We start from the raw sequence: 6,584 nt of genomic DNA, 5'->3' as shown, positions 1-6,584 counted from the left end.
TTCCTGCTGTGCACCATGGTGGCGGTGCCACCGGCTTGGGCCCGTCATCGCTGCTCGCAGCTTTAAATTATTTTGGAGTTGTCCTTATTCTGTTTATTTTTGGTCCGATTTCTGTACTTTTATTAAAGGGTTAGTTCACCCAAAAACTTCCGTGTATGCCTCCACGACGCATGCGCGAGAATATGACGCAGATCCGGCGTTCGGACATATGACCCAGAAGCGATTTGTTTACGAGCAAAGGAAGACGCGCGTGTCTAAACTGTTGGATTCTACATTGATCGTGCTTTAGGTCTCGGCGTAGTGCTCAAAATGGGGCTTAAGTGTGTATTTCATGGATTCCCGAATGCCGGCGTTACGTCATATTCTCGCGCATGCGTCGTGGAGGCACACGCGGAAGTCGAGAACAAGTTGGATAAAGGTGTTATTTTGATTCTTTTTTTCGCACAAAAACTATTGTCGTCGCATCGTAAAATTATTGTAGAGCCACTGTGGTGAGATGGACTTTGTAACGACGTTTTAAGTGCCTTTCATGGATCTTGGAAGTGTCAATGTACTGAATGCCAATGGAGGCCTATCTGAAGCCTTTCTCAGCCATCAGCTTTCAACTAAAATATCTTCATTTGTGTTTAATTTTTTTTTTAATTAATTTTTAAAGAGCCTACTCGTTGTTCTGAGTTGGGGACGGTTTATCCAGTGAGACATTAAACAGATACACAGTTATGAGTTTCTGGTTCATCCAGTGAGATATCAACAGACATGCCGTTCTTATCTGGCCTGTGAAGGAAGAGATCAATTAATCTTAACTTGGATTTTCTGAGTAACAAAGGCATAGTATGTGAAAAGTACAGGGCCCAGGTCAGGAAGCAAACAGACTGGACTGGCTAAACTGACCATCTGCTAGCCACCTTAGGCCACAGAAGTCAGATAAATCCCAATACATTGAGATTCTTTCACCTAATTATCATAATATAGAGACTAGGGGTGTCGCTGATAACCATATTGGCGATAACCATGATATTCAAAGCACAAAATATCGACATCGTGTTCATTTAGGGTGTGACGATATACCGGTATTGGCGATAACCACAATATTTAAAATGAAAAGGACTCTTATGATAACATGACACGTAAATACACCAGTGTCCCGAGTCCGACTGGAGCCCATGTTTTTTTTTCTCCCTCCCTATTACACACTGTTGCAGCCATAAAAATAGTTCAGCTTTGTTTTTAATGTCAAAGTAGTTATATTTCGTTTTGTTTATTTATTAAGTTAATTTAGAAAAAAATATTTTGGAGCAATTGTGGTTTGTTAAATTAAATTTTAGTTTTTTAAAGTAACGACCAATCGGCCGACAGTGTCACAAACTTGAACTCTGTTGCTCCCTCCGATCGCCACCAGAGGGCTCCCTCACCCGAGTATTAACCTTTCCTGGACTGCATTTCCCATAACCCCGTACCTGGTCTGATTACACACACACCTGCCTCCTATCACCCAGACTATTTAAGCTTCACACACTCACACACTCATTGCGAAGTCTTGTCCCGCCCCGGCTGACACTACTGAGCGTTTCCCCTGTGATCTGTATTCCTGTGTTTGACCTTGGACTGTTTTGTACTCTTGAGTTTGTCTCGCTGCCTGCCCTGTGATTTACCTGCCTGTTTACTGGATTACTCTGTCTTGTCTTCTGCCTGCCCTGACCCTTTGCCTGCTTCCGTTTACGATTCTTCTTTGCCTTGGACATTGTTGTTGCTGTTATTGACCCTTGCCTGTACGACTACGTTTGTTTATAATAAAGCTGCAAATGGATTCGAACGAGTCTGCCGCCTCGTTACAGAAGACTTCGCCAGACCAGGATCCAGCGGCTATCTATCGTCTGTCAAAAGAGGTTTCCACCCAAGCCACTGTACTAGCTATCCACCAACAACAACTTACCCATCTCACCGCCGTAACCGAGGAATTAGTGAAGACGCTGATGTAAGTCTGCCATTACCCACGCCGCCTACAACAGCAGCGTCACCATCGAACACCACTAAAAACCCGCGCCTAGCCTTCCCTGATAAATACAATGGCTCACCAGCAAGATGCAAAGGGTTTCTGCTACAATGCACACTGTTTATATCACAACAGCCCACTCTATACACCAACGATGAGAGTCGCATCACCTTTGTGTGTTTCCTACTAACTGTTAAAGAACTGGAATGGGCCACTACTGTGTGGAATAACGGCCAACCTTCATTTACCTCACTAGATGAATTCTTACAACGATTCTGTGAGATTTTGGAACATGCCGAGGGAGGTAAGGAGGCGGGTGAATTACTGCTGGCACTTCGCCAAGGAAGACAAACTGTGGCAGAATATACCCTCACTTTTCACACACTAGCTGCTCAAACAACCTGGGTTGATGACACACTAAAACTACTGTTCCGCAAGAGCCTAAACATGGACCTTAAATCTGAGTTAGCTTGTAGTGACGAGGGGAGAACTTTGAATGACTTAATTGATCTGGCTATCCATCAACTTAATTCGCTCACAACGTCCCCCGAGAAACACTCCGTCAGCCTCAGCCACCACTCCACCAATGCAAGATTCTGAACCCATGCAAATCGGTTCCTCACCTGTCCTCGGAGGAGAGAGACAGACGTATTCAGCAACACCTTTGTCTTTATTGTGGTCAACCCGGCCATATGAGAGCATCGTGTCCCACTCGACCCACAAGCCAAAATGTCACTGCGGTGAGTTGCCATTCTATCTCTCCCAATATTGAGATTCCAGCGAGACTCATGTTAAAACATAACTCAGTTAATGCCCTAGCCATGATAGACTCAGGAGCAGCCGGTAATTTCATTAATTCCCTGTGAAAACAGCCATTAATTCCCTGTGATTCTGTGTTGTCAGTGGAAGCGCTAGACGGAAGCCCCCTGGGGACTGGAAGGGTTTGTTACACCACTGACGATGTGACTCTTCAAATCGGGGCATTACACACTGAGAAAATCCGTTTCTTCATTATCAAGTCACCTCAGAGTCCTATCATCCTTGGACATCCTTACGCCAACATAACCCACAAATATCATGGGCAGACAACCAAATCATTCACTGGTCCAACTGTTGTCACCGAAACTGTCTTCAAACCCCTCAACTACCGAACTTTCCCAAACAATCACCTCCCACTAACCAACTACCAGCCGAATAACAAGATCTCTCCAAGGCCTTCAGCAAGTCCAAGGCAGCCCAGTTACCACCCCATTGCACTAGAAATTGTGCCATTGATTTAATCCCAGGTACGACACTCCCCATGGGTCGCATCTTCCCGCTTTCTCAACCTGAGTCTGAATCAATGAAGAATTTTATTGAGGAGGAGCTGGCCAAGGGTTTCATTCAACCATCTACGTCTCCTGCATCTGCTGGGTTCTTCTTTGTAAAGAAGAAAGACGGGAGCCTAAGACCATGTATCAACTACAGAGGCCTCAATGACATCACAGTGAAACTTCGTTTTCCCCTGCCGTTGGTTCCAGCTGCCCTAGAACAACTTCGCACAGCCAAATATTATACCAAGCTTGACCTCCGGAGCGCTTATAACCTGATCGTATCAGTGAGGGGGATGAATGGAAAACAGCTTTCTCCACTACCACAGGGCACTATGAATACTGAGTGATGCCATTCAGGCTGGTCAATAGTCCGTCCATCTTCCAGGCCTTCATCAATGACATCTTCCGGGACATGTTAAACAAGTGGGTAATAATATACATAGACGACATTCTTATTTATTCAGATACTTACCACGATCACATCCACCATGTCCGCTCCGTCCGGCAAAGACTTATAGAAAATGAACTCTACGCCAAAGCTGAGAAGTGTGAATTTCACCAGTTAGGATTCGCCAATTTCTAAAGAAGATTTATCAGAGGCTTCAGCACGATTGCTTCACCTCTCACCTCCATGCTCAAGAAGGGAAATACAAAGCTGGCCTGGTCTACTTCTAGTAAGGATGCTTTCCACAAGTTGAAGGAATTGTTTAAAACCCCTATTTTACATCATCCAGACCCCGAACGGGAATTCCTCAGCAGAAGAGAAATGTGGCATCTTCAGCCGCTATTTCCTGGTTCCGAAGAAGGACGGCGGATTGCGTCCCATTTTGGACCTTCGTCGTCTGAACTTCACCCTCTACAGAGGGAAGTTCAAGATGCTAACACTCAAAGCTATCTTGTCACAGATACATGCGGAGGACTGGTTCGTTACGATAGACCTGAAAGATGCTTACTTCCATATTCAGGTCGTCAGACGACACAGGAAGTTTCTCAGATTCGCCTTCAAGGGGAGGGCTTATCAATACAAAGTCCTTCCCTTCGGCCTCGCCCTGGCACCGAGGACGTTCACGGAGTGTATGGATGCTGCTCTGGCCCCGCTGAGGCTCCAGGGCATCTGTATTCTCAATTACCTGGATGATTGGCTCATTCTGGCCCACTCCAGGGAGTTGGCGACTCACCACAGAGATGTCGTTCTTCGGCACGTTCAGTCTCTTGGTTTGAGAGTGAACACCGATAAGAGCGTTCACACCCCGGCTCAGCAGACCACCTTCTTAGGTGTTCCTCTGGATTCTGTTCCGATGCAGGCCCGCTTGGCCCCTGCTCGGATTTCCAGTATTGTAACATGCTTGGCCCGCTTCAGGCTCAGCCATCATGTTTCTGTGACTCCTGGGTCTCATGGCCGCAGCTTCCCCGGTGGTTCCCCTGGGACTGCTCCACATGAGACCCTTCCTTTGGTGGATGAAACGCTCAGGGGCTCGGTCAACAGGATCGGCCCTTCGCCTATTGAAGGTGTCGTGCGGCTACTTCCGCGCCCTATCTTCCGCACGGGACCCTCTCTTTCTTCGGAAGGGGGTCAATATGAGGTCTGTTTTCCGTCACCAAATGGTCACGATGGATGCCTCTCTAACCGGCTGGGGTGTGGTATTCGAGGGCAGATATTTGCCGTCTCCTCCTGTGGTCTCAGGACAAACTTCTGTCCCTGAGAGCAGTCCATGTACCCGGAGTCTTGAACATCGCAGCAGATTACCTGTCGAGGCAGAAGCTCAGGTCGGGAGAATGGATGCTGAACCCTCAAACTGTATCTCAGATTTGGGAAGTGTTCGGCAAAGCGGAGGTGGACCTCTTTGCCTCGAAGGAGTTGTCCCAGTGCCGACTCTGGTCACGGAGCGTTCAATACTCCTAGCGCTCTGTCAATACATTTGAATGGTTTAAGCCGCGGATACACTATACAGGTGTTTGCAGCAATTTGTGGTAAACAATACAGCATAGTGTGCATTGATTATTACGTCAACCACATTTACAGTATAATTTTATTATGGAGAGTGGTGGAGATGCAACATTGTTAATGTTTTTCTTGTATTTAGCCCTCAGGTATTCCTTACTAATTAGTCACACTTATACTCATTGGTGGTCAAGATACCTTGAGTTGTCTTTTGACTAAAACTAGACTAAAATGACGAGACTTTTACCCACGCCTTTTCCGGCGCTGAAGGAAAAAGACGCCTTTTGCTTTCTCCCCTCACGTCTGATTGGCTCACCATCTGCCGCTCGTTCAGACAGAGACACATTCGGTCTTCTCCGGGAATCAGAGCGGCCCAGCCTTGCCACTCTGGCCGTGACATCTCCCACTCCATGCCAGGACGCCACGTGCTCTCCTTCGCGGATGGCCACGCCTTCCTTCGAGGTTCAGCTCGACACCCTGTCTCAGTTATGTCCACCACACCTCAACACCCCACTCCCTCTGTCACATTTTTCCTACGAGTGGAAGCTTCTGCCAGGGATATCATCCTGGGTATCAATAAAATGACGAGACTTGTGAAAAAAAAAGATATGTGAATAACTATATGACTAAAACTAACAAGGACATTTGGCACAAGACTAAGACTAAGACTAAATTAAAAATAGGTGGCAAAATTAACACTCCGGCTCACTCACACTTTATTGAAAAGACACGTTCAATTTTTAATTGTAGTGTCTATTCTCTAACTGATCGAAATTATTGTATTAGTATGAAAATCAAAACGACAGTGGGGGCGGTGTCATGGTGGGCAAGTGATAACCAGTAGCCGTGGCTTTGGGAGTGGCCACTTTGGGAGTGGCCTCGTAGGGCAGCGAAGCAAGTGCATTCTGGGAGTTGTTGTCTTTTATCCACATGAGACAAAAAATACATTTTCTGTCTTTTCTCAGTTTACAAGGCACCAAATTCAAAAATAATTTCACATTTCTACTACATAAATGACCCAGTTTAAATACACATTCATCTTCCCAGCGCTGAAGTACCCCTTTTAATGTTTGTTTGTTTTTTTAGTTGAATTAGTATTGGTCGCTGCACTTTATCACTCTATTTAAACTCTATATTTTTTAACTGTGCTATTCAAGCAAAGGTAAATTTATATCAGTATTTCACTTATTTTGACCTTAATAGTTCAAGTTTTGTTCTTGCCACAAAGCACAAGAATATTTCAAAGCATTTCGAAGTATGAACGAACCTACCATTCATAACTGAAACTTTTCTTTTATACGTTGCTGATTATCCCACCTCTAATATCAGATGTTCC

This window comes from Gobio gobio, assembly GCF_949357685.1.
Source record: "Gobio gobio genome assembly, chromosome: 7".
Taxonomy (NCBI): domain Eukaryota; kingdom Metazoa; phylum Chordata; class Actinopteri; order Cypriniformes; family Gobionidae; genus Gobio; species Gobio gobio.
Note: the sequence above shows the minus strand (reverse complement) of the source record.